The sequence below is a fragment of the Venturia canescens genome, chromosome 9 (assembly GCF_019457755.1).
Source record: "Venturia canescens isolate UGA chromosome 9, ASM1945775v1, whole genome shotgun sequence".
Classification (NCBI taxonomy): Eukaryota; Metazoa; Arthropoda; class Insecta; order Hymenoptera; family Ichneumonidae; genus Venturia; species Venturia canescens.
The window spans coordinates 17,131,212-17,142,132 of NC_057429.1; positions in this window are offsets into that span (position 1 = coordinate 17,131,212).

Consider the following 10,921-nt stretch of genomic DNA (forward strand, 5'->3'; position numbering starts at 1 on the left):
ACACGGAAGCGAGCGTTGCCAGTAGCACGGACCAGGTGGAGGGTCTTTCAACCAAGTAGGATTATTACCTGATAGATTGCTTACCTGCTTCTTATTACATTGTAACTTTGTTCCGCCTTAGCATTTCTAAATGAGCTGTGTGCGTGTGTGTCCTCGCTCCATCGCACATTTACATTTTTATGCACTCGAGATGGGACCTCTGACGATCTATCAAAAACTTCAAATGCGACTCTTTGTCATCTTACGATTAGCATATTTTGCTTGGATTTAAAGACTTTTCGATGGTACAGAATACGGTCGCGTGGCACTCTTACTTCCACGAGGATACATCACAACCTTTCAGCTCAAACCGCAGGGAGAACCGAGCAGTAATTACCCATCGTGCTGTGCACTCGCACACATGCGAGTGCACATCACGTCAGTCTCATTATTCCAGCCAATCTCATTTCCGACTCGATGGAAAGGCACGCCGACGGTTTAACTTTTCTTCCGCACACTTTTTAACCTGCGCGCCGTTTCTTCAATCGCTCCGTCCAGATTATTTTGACACGAGCACCGACTGTGAATAGATGTGAATCTCGAAGTGCGAGTTATTTTTGGAGCTGCTATAGACGTACTTTGATTGGTTGTCGATGTTGTGCTCGGAGTTCGTTCATGCGCGTATTTCAGATCGTAGAAAAAAGGAAGAAACAATTGCAACACATTCGATCGCTATCGTGTCAGATAAATTTATTTAGCGACATAAGAGTGAAGCGACGGAGTAATTTAGTAAGAGTGATCTTATGCAATTACTATTCGACCGTAGGAACCGTGATTTTTGCAATGAATTATTTGAAACAATAGTCCCGAGTAATATTTTTATTTAAAAAGTGTTAAAACAATTAAAGACAAGCGCGCGCTTGCGCGCGCGCGGTTAGAGATGATGAATATACATTTGCTGTGTTGTTTTGTAAAGCGCGAGCGGTCTTCAGGCACTATAAAAAAACAAAAGCAGCACAGTAAAATTTACCGATCTTCATGGCAGAGTTTCTTTTCCGATTTAAACAATTTTGGGCATAGATATTGACGTTGACAATTTGAAATTTCTAAAATAGTTATCATTTTTTCCAACTTCCCCGAATATTTTCAACGGTAAACGCAATTTGCATCTTGTTTGCAGTGCTGAGCACAATATAAGAGCGTGTTTCCGGGACCGTGAAACATTTTGCCAGAGTCTTGCCGAGATTCTCCGCGCTTGTTGAGCCTTGCCGAAACGTTATTTTCCAACTTTTCATCCGGTCGGGAGTCTCATAAGACTTTCTGACACTTCTGGAATTCCTAAATAAACACCGAGAGACACTTTCCTTGCACCGGGTCCACGTGCAAGATGATTTTGGGGCGACAATCCTGAGTAAATTGTTTCCTCGAGAGTTTGAAAGTTCAATGAAAACTCCCGATGTCTACGGCGATCTCGTCCATCAATTATTATTATCGGCGAGCAGAAGCGGATCGGTGTACCAGCAGTTTTGTTGATCCCAGTGGCGTCGTAACTCCGGCATTATCCTTTTGACGCGACTCAGCCAGGGTTACGTGATATGATTTGTTCGTGAGAACGTTCAAATGCTAGCGAATAAATTTCACCATCGAATTTTAATCCCGTTTATACTCGTTCTGTAAAGCTCAAGGATCTTGCGTTATAGGGTTGAGGCGATTCACGCTCGAGCGACGATGCACAAACGGGCCGAGGGTAAATATTCGACGCGTGTGGTCATGCATGATCATATGGGTATCTAAGTTTCAAGAGTCGACTCAAGTCGCGAGGCCATTGATCGCTTGTGTACGTACATAGGGTGTGCCGCCACGAATTCCCGTGCTTGCCAACTTGCACTCAGCAACGACCATTTCATCGAAAAGCCCTGTAACGTTTTTATCATTACGTTCGAGTCTGATCGCAGTTACTATCGAAAGGGGATTCAGTGTGCTTCTTTCTAAAATTTTCTCAGAAGGTTGGACACGAAGAAAAGGACCTTGGACAGGGTTAATCGATTTTCTTGCAGAAAATTCGGATGCTCTACGAAAAAAGGGAGGTTTGACCGGGGATTCGGTCCTCGCGCTGATTTCATAATTCTCGATACTTCCGGTGGGCCACCCCGTACATACAACTGGCAGTGAAAGGGAATAAAAATGGATGCAAAGTATTCCGTCGTTCGCATCCACTGTCGAGTCACCACGCGGTGAAAGAATGTACGGGACTTGCAATCTCTCGATTCGCTCGTGCGGTTTTCTTTCTTCGATAATACATACACTCGAAGCGGTTTCGGTAGCTCTCGGCGAGCAAGAAAATGTGGAATGGAGGAGCCGCGGCTCTGGAAATCGCTTCAAGCACGAAGGAAGCTTGGAACTCGGTTCCCACTCGATAGCTGACTTGAGCGGGAACCAAAAACCACGTTTTTGGGGAGACCCGACAAAAAATGGGCGCATATTCTTAAAAAATGTTGTATTTTGTCAATTCGAGGCCCCTCGACGTCACACTGTGAATATTTTTGGAATTTTTTTCATCGGCGTTCTCGTTAGAGATTTTCTGTTGTTAGCAACAAAAGCTGTAAAACTAGAGCTTCGATCCGCGCTATCATGACGCTTTATCCTTGGCACTGACAATCGAAATCGACAAGGTGAGAGTGACCGTGGGACACCGGCGTGTCTCATTGTTTTCTTTATTGCGCGCACCAATTGGAAAAGCTTTGTACGAGGACCGCGTCTCGTTCGTGGCGGCACCACGGCGATTGCATCGTTAACGGAAAAAAAGAAGCGAAGGCGTTTGAGTACGGTTTCCAGTAGTTCTCAACTGGCTTTGCAGGGAAAGCGGATCTTGTGTCAGTAAAAATGTAGGAAATTTTGATCGTCGAATAATGTTTGACAGTTTCGATTATTCCAGACTTTTCAAAATTATCAAATGTTTGGGTTTCTTTTCCAAACTTTATCAAAAATTTCATTTTTTTAATCGAATTAGAGGAATTCACGTCTCGCCGGATTTTGTTGGTTTGTGAGGCTGACACTTGGTTGGGTGGTCGTTTGGTCGGTTTTCTTTGACCCTCGGAAAGATGCGAGGGAGTCGTGGCTTCAGGAGAGCCCAGCAAAGGGTGCCATTCGAGATTTTTTTATAAATATGAAAACAAACTTGACCGAAGATCTGTCAGTTATTCTCGGCGTTCCAGAGCTTGAGCTCGTGATTCGTAAAATCGACTTCGAACCAATCCGAGGGAGCGGATGAAAAAAGTGGGTTTAAAACGGTCTGCGCAGGTAAGAGAATTAGAAATGTCGCAGCAGCGCTCGGGATAAATGAATCTCCCCTTTTATCTGCGTAACCAGACTCCTAGGAGCACAATCGACTGCTCTCTATGAATGAATTCGATCCAATTCGATTGGAATTAGTTTCTTCGAGCCTCTTTGAGTTTGAGTCCCCTTTTTTAATGCTTTCAGGCGAGATATTGTAGGTAAGAAATGTCTGTATGCTCGTTCCCAAGCGACTAACTGATTCGATCCATTCGATAGAATATAAAATGAAAATTTCAAAACAACTGTTGGATCTTTTTCAGCTTAGTTAATCCCCCTCATACGGCGCGTACGAATCCAAACAGTTTTACAAATTCGTCATGTCTGACTACTTTTCATGGGGGATTGTGAGCAATCGGTCCTGCCGTTGTTACTCCCATGGCCCAGGCTTCTTGTGTTTTAGCTTCCTCATCGCTTCCGACTATTCCCTCATGCTTGCATACGTTTCTCCACGTGCTGCTGTAGCTTACCAACTTCCGCACTGAATCACTTTTTCCAAGGGCGTAGGGAAATTCTTAATAAATGATTTTGTATCGTCTTGTGCGTAATGTTGCACGCTTATGATCCTGAGCTAGCATATAAAAGCAGAATAATAATATTTTCATAAATGCAGAATCATTCCAGAAACCCTTGAGGCGAAAAAATCCTTTAGCAGGTACGGTTGAAGGTGTACACGAATCCCTACCGGAAGCGTGATTCTTCACTGTACTTGGCTGCGTTAGAAAATGATCTCATTTTTTCCAAATTTTTTATTGACATTGCAAACATGGAAAATCATTTCAAATTGAGCTCGCGATCTTTTAATACTTGGCGTTCCTTTTTTACTATTTTAAGTGTTCACTCTTAAAAACCTTGACGCTACAGCCGGCAACTGCAGCATCCTTCTGAGCTGTGTTGCAACGAGCCACAGTCAGTGCAGGGCTGCAGGGCGCTTCCTGCATGATGAGAAGCGTCAACGGGAGGCCACCGAAGTTTTTATGAGCGTTCAGCGATACTTCGAGTCTATTGTTCATTAAAAAACTACGAGAGCCACGATTTCTGTGACAAATGGTTGAAGCAGCGTGTCTTCCGATCAGCCATTTCTCTCATCCTGATGCGTGAGCAGAATGGATTTTTTCAAGTGTGTAGCTCTTCCGTAAAAACCAGTGATAAAAGCTGGTGCAGCGTCATTCTTTTTCCTCGTTTATTTTATAATTTATTCTGTGGACGTTCGGAAAGAGATATTTGAAGGAAATAAGGGAGGAAAGTAACAAAAAAGTGTATTTGGAGATACGCCAGGGAGTAAATATTTCGAACGATAACGATTTTCATTGGCGATTATATATTTTAGTGGCTCATGAATAAATAACTGAATAATGTAAAAATAATATTCCACACATACGCGTCTGAGCGTGAGTGTGAGTATTTGCACTTTGCGACCACAAGCGCAAACTGGTTGAAAGCAATGAGGAAAGAAATGAATCGTCCGCGATGTTAAATAATGTCGAATGACCTAGCACACACCGGTCTATAAGTTGCGTTGAAGTCGTGCGTAGTATATTGCTGTCAGGAATACCAAAAGTTGGTAAGAGCGAGAGTGAGAGGCAGGGGCGGGGGAGGGGGGGGGGGGGGGGGGTGCGGCAGAAGGGAAAGAGAGAGCGAAAAAGAGTCTCCCTCGGAGTATAACCTCCGGCGCGAAGCAAAACGAGTTTAATTTAGTGTTCGTATGCACGCTGTCGCAGTATAAATATTTTTATTTATCCGGTAGACTGTCCGCGAGAATAAGCTGGTAATTTACACCCTCGCTCGGTTTGGCACGTTCGCTTTTACGGAGAGATAGAAAGAGATAAAGAGAGCCATATCGCGGGTTCGCTGCCGTCTCCCAGACAATATCGCCTGCCTGCCTGCCTGCCTGCCTTTGGAGGTTCACTGTTCGCACGATGAAACTCGTCCTGGTCCTCGAACGATGGGAATTTTTGGCGATTTATGGGATTTTACAACGACACACGTAGGCGGAGGAATTAAAGGACATTGTTGGGTGGTGCGCACGAGAGCTGATGCGAATAGGTTCGTGTCTTCCATGCTTAACAGTCGAAGGAGAAAGGGAAGAACACACGTCCTCGAAACCGAAATTATTCACTCGATAAAATTCGGATTTGCTTGGGCTTCGTAGCTCCAGATTTTAAGTCTCGATCGTCGCATTCGCAGCGACGACGAGAATCTCTCCGGGAAATCGATCGCTCGTTGGAACATTTGATCAAAACTTTCTCCGAAATTTTGAATTTTCTTCGATCCAAGGATCGATAGCAAAAAGCTATTTTTTAATAAAACGCGAGGCAAGTTTGCAGGAAGCCGAGGGATGCTAACGAAACTCGAATGTTTCCGTGCGCGAGCAGGTTGGCCAAAAAGTGCTGCGAGCCAACCGGACCGAAGGATCAGAAAGCAATACCCTGGCAATATTTGGTCCCCAATGAAAGATCGCTCGGCCCTTGAATCGTTGGCGTGTGACGGGACGCAGGTAAAATTTCGTTTCATTGGCTTCTTGGGAGCTGAATAAAGTAACGGGGCGAGACGACGACGAGGACCCGTTGCTCAAATAATTCCTTCGATCCGCCGGTTCGACCCCTTCGTCTGATGGCTAATGAACGCAGTACAAGCGTCACGTCGCAGTCTTGTAGTACGTATATAGTAAGACTGACAAGAGGGCGACGTGAATAAAACGCAAAAAAGAGAAGGGCTTTGGGGAAGTACGGGGAGTGAAAAGGGTGCACAAATCACCGCGATCGTTTGACGAAAAAAGTCCCATTCGCCAATTACAATGAACCTCGGAGAGAGGGGGAGAGAGCTACGTCCAAAGCGCGAATAAAATGTACTACCTGCTCTTTTCCTTCCATCAGAACAATGCGCCCAATTGTACTCGCTGTATATATAACGCTCTGTGAAATTCGGGGCCCAATCGATTGATTTCTTCTGTCATTGTATTACACCTGGAAGCTTTCACTCTCTACCGCGTTTCATTGTCATGATATATTGAATATTGTATCGACGAATAAGAGAAAAAAAATAGGATGGAGATGATGCGAGAAGCTCGAATGACGCTGGGTGCGTGAACCATTTTTTTTTCGTTCGAGCTCATCGACAACCCCGACTCGAATGTGCCCTCGGGAAATTTCATGGCGTTATAATGAATATTACCTGTTCGAATTGTCCGCTTCCCCGACGAGTCTCCGTGCCGTTTGATGTTTCAATGGAACCAACGCTCGCTTTCGATTGGCCCAATTTTTCGGGACTTGACGAGGCGAATTGGTCCCATGTGAACGCACAGTTCGACATCTCGATCGGCGCTTGACGAGGGACACGGAAAATCTCATTTTTCTCTGAGATATTCAAATCCGATCCGATGTCCAAATGAATAACTTACCCGGCGAATCTTGAGCTTTGGAGACTCTCGAGGAACCCTGGAGCCTCCGCGTCTCGAGGCAGCGTTGCGCACCGCGTTATAATCCGACAATATCCCCGAGTATTTCGTACTAAACGTTCTCCCGATGAGAAGAAACGAGGAATCAGTACAACAATCCACGTGTAAGAGTGCCAATGAGCCGCTAACGAATGCGCTTGGAATGTGAGAAGCTTGAGAGGCGAGAAGCAACGGAGACTCGAATTTTTTCTGACGTGTGAGAATAAGTTGAGCGGAAAATTCGCGGCTGCAAAGCGAGCTGCTCGTGTTCACTGTGCACAGACATAATTGATCGCTCTCATAAAACCCAAGCGGCCGCGAGCACGATTCGCTAAAAATTACATCAATCACGAGAAACTGATCGTCGATGTTGTTAGTAAGGGCTGCGAACAGTTCCCGATGATTGGTGGTTAAAGGAGACGAAATAAATTAGTCATTGGCAGGTCTCATTCCGTCCGCGACGTCGCCCAATACAGAGGCTGCCGGATCGAGGGCTGCTGGGTTAATCACTGGAAGACTGCCAACAGTTAGAACACTCGTCATCAAGCTTCGCCAGTACGCTCTAAGCTGCTCCAAGAGTTCCTCTCGTGGTGTTCATTAATCAGGAAACCAGGGCCACCCTCCTCCTTCGTCAGAAATAACTTCCTCTCTTCTCCCTTCTTCCCAGTTGTGCTCCCTTCTCGCCCTTGTTTCGGGGCCGCTCTCTACCCTTTCCATACACGCGACATCACGTCACTGCCATACAGATATCGATTGCTCGCCGACCCGTTCCATCCGCTTCCTCTCCCTCTCTCTTTTTCTTTGTCATTCTCTCATCTCTCTTTCCATCTCTTTACCACCTACACAGCTACTTACTTTACGTAAAGTACCGTGAGTACCGCGCGTCTAACGCTCTGAATTTCCAATAAACGTCATTAACACTCGAGCCTTTTGCGCGCGGGTGCAAATCCAGATGCGGAGAGAGAATATCCAATCCGACACCAAACACCCGGTAAATTAACGCTCCGGAATACCTTTCAAATTAAATATTCGTCGCCCCGGCGAATATGTCAGGACTTGTTTCCACATCGATCAAACACTTCGTCAACCTCCACCTGTGCAGCGTCTTCCTAGTTCAACGCGCTCAACAATCCGCACTCGAGCTTAGTGCCTAAACTTTGTGCGAAAGTTTACTCCGTTACTCGTTCCCACAGTTTTTCCATGTTCGCCGATTCAAAAAACAGCTTTCGAGGCGACTGCGAATTTCTGAATATTCTCCAAAAAGTCAACATTATGAAGAAACGACACTTTCATTGGGAGATATAAAATAAATAAATAAATAAATAAATAAATGAATCGTTTGGCTCGATCCCGATGATTTTTCATGTTTGCTTCGATTTTTCTTACTTGTATTTTGACAGTTTCGAAATCCGAGATCTCTCATCGGAGATTTGTTTACACATTTGAAGGAATATTGAAAGGGAGGTGTGCCACGAATCCATGTTCACAGAGAATCTGGTTAGCACCAAACAAACCCGACATTTCCGGTTGCTGCGTCGCACGAATAGCCGGGACGACAATTGAATCCGTTTCTATTCCACGCCATCCCGTTGCCTCCTCCAACAATAAACAGAAATATAAGGAACGGGATGGAAAGTGAATCGCTGACAACGAAACATGCATCGAAGAACGATGCAGTCGATTGTTATGCGCTCGTGCAATTCCTTTGATACTTTCTACTTCCAAGGCTTGGCTACACACCAGCCACAATTTCGTCGCGCTACAAAATTCTCTTCCTGGGAAGAGTTTTTATCAAAAATGCAAAAAATTATAAGAAAATCCTCAAACGTCGTTTCAACGCTTGCGCATCCAAAAGGAGACTCAACGGCGAATAATAACGGTGGAAAAGTGAATAAAAAGTATTTTTTATCGAAAGACAACGCGATGAGAATCTCATGAGTAGCGATTTATACGGGGATTTGGAAGTAGGTAATCCCTATATGCGGGCTCTCTTATGTAGGTTTTGTGACAGATTATTATGAATAGAGGCTTGAGTTATTATTCGAGTTGGAGGCACACACCGTGCTAGCCAATTTGTACGGGGTGCGTCGTGAGCCCGATGTTTGCTAGCAGGCAAGTGAACTGGCTGGGCGCTCCCCAGCGAAGCAAGTCAGGTTCTTCGCATTTTCCCCACGTGAGACCAATTAAGACCGCAGTATATAATTGCTACGCTTCATGCGACGGAGAGCAAGAAACCCGTTTACGCTTCGAGTCACATCCCCGTGACCACCTGCCGTCGATTAGGGCTGTTAATTAATTATACACTCACGGAAGAACGCTCTAATAACCGGTTAAAGTCATTAAGCGACTTGACAAGTGTCGGCACAACCGCCTCAACGATCCAAATACAATTTACCTTCACACAGTCTTACGTCAATGCAGAGCTTGTTTAATTAATAATCCATTGTTTTCACGTGTCGCTGTGACTCTCCCTAGTCAACATAATCTGACATTCGTCCCTTTTTATAATAACGATCAAAAGGACTCGGGCTTCAATCGAAATAAAATCCGTTCGTATAGTCTTCTTTTGGGAAATCACTGCGAGGCTCGTACTATCGACGATTTGAGCTGGAGCTTATTTCGAGCAGGTTTGCTTAGTCAAATTGAAACAATGATTTTCCATTAAAATTTTCATGTTTTTTCTATAACGACGTGCCACAAGAAAATTGTGTTGCGATATTAATTTTTTCGTATTACTTTCCCTCCGTATACACACAAAAGGCCTGAAGTTTGTCTCGTCATTGCGTACGGTAAGGCGTACAAATTGGATCAGGAGCGTTAGTGAATATGCGTCGGAAAAAGATGAAAGATTCGAGCTGTGGGGTATACCTGACACGAGTCTGTACATTAATCACCATCTGTACAAAAGTTACGATTCTTGGAGAGTGCGCTTTTTTTTTCTTTATTCTCTAAAACTCAAATTATTCGAGTTTGAATTGACCGGTGTTTGGATCATCGGCTGTTGCTCACGGTGATACTATGCGGAGCCAAACAATGGTTAATGCAATGAGGGAGGAGCTCCCGAGTGACTCAATCGTGACTTCGCGATACGATTGTTCTATTTTCGATTGCCAGATTCCCAGGTGGCCCGCCGCCGCCGCCGCCGCACCGCCTGGCGTAATCTGGACCGATGGACCGACGTCGCGCGTTCTCTATCGAGAAACGAATCTTCGTTTACCCCAACCTTTGCTTTATCATTGTAGTACCAAAGCCCCAGCTACCGAATAGATTGAACTTCCCGGCGGGCTCCGCCGCTCCGTGTTTCTCCCTCTTGCGAAGATTATGTTTTGTCGCTCGTTCACCGTACCAGAATTTGTATAGGTAAACCACCCGGGGAAGGCAGACACTCGAAGCTAACGAAATTCAATAATCTCGAGCCTGTCAGCAGCTTTTTTGGTTATTGAAGCATTAAAACGACAAATCGGAAATCCAATCTTCCTCCTTGTGTTTGTTTATTTTCGTTAATTATGAAAAACCAATCTGTAAGATTTGCAATGATTTGTCTCAGTTTTGGCTCAAGTCTCATCGGGTACACGAAGAAAATTAAATTTTTTAAATTACCTTTCAGTAACGATAGTGCGGTGATATTATTATGCGAAAGAAATTGAATTTTCCTATAAATAAAATAATATTTATTGCTCACAGTAGCAACTTTTTGTTCAGGAGTATTCAGTAAATTTTGACGCAATGGTGAACTTTATCGAGCTGCACACTGTCCAAATTTCCGTACGAATGTTTATGCCATGATGCGGCTATACTTGGGACATGGTAGGGGATCTTGTCGCCGTATCGGCCTATTTCCCCATTCTTTTTATATGCTCAGCCCTTCGTTGAAGTGTGTAAATCACCGTTTCAGTGCGCTACGAAATTCGGAAACGTGTGATCGATATCTGCGTCAGGGCAAAGACATTTAACCGTGATGTACCGTAAAATTCACTAAGCGTTTTGTAAATTTTAGTATACTTACCGTAAATTTCACAATCTGCAATATTTACTATTATAAAACTGAAAATTGGGCAAAATTGCTGAAAATTTAACAGTCCTTTACTAAGATAAATATTTATCGTAAACTTTTCCCCGCAGTCAAATATATCCGGTAAGTTTAACAGTGAATTTCACGCTAAATATTACCGT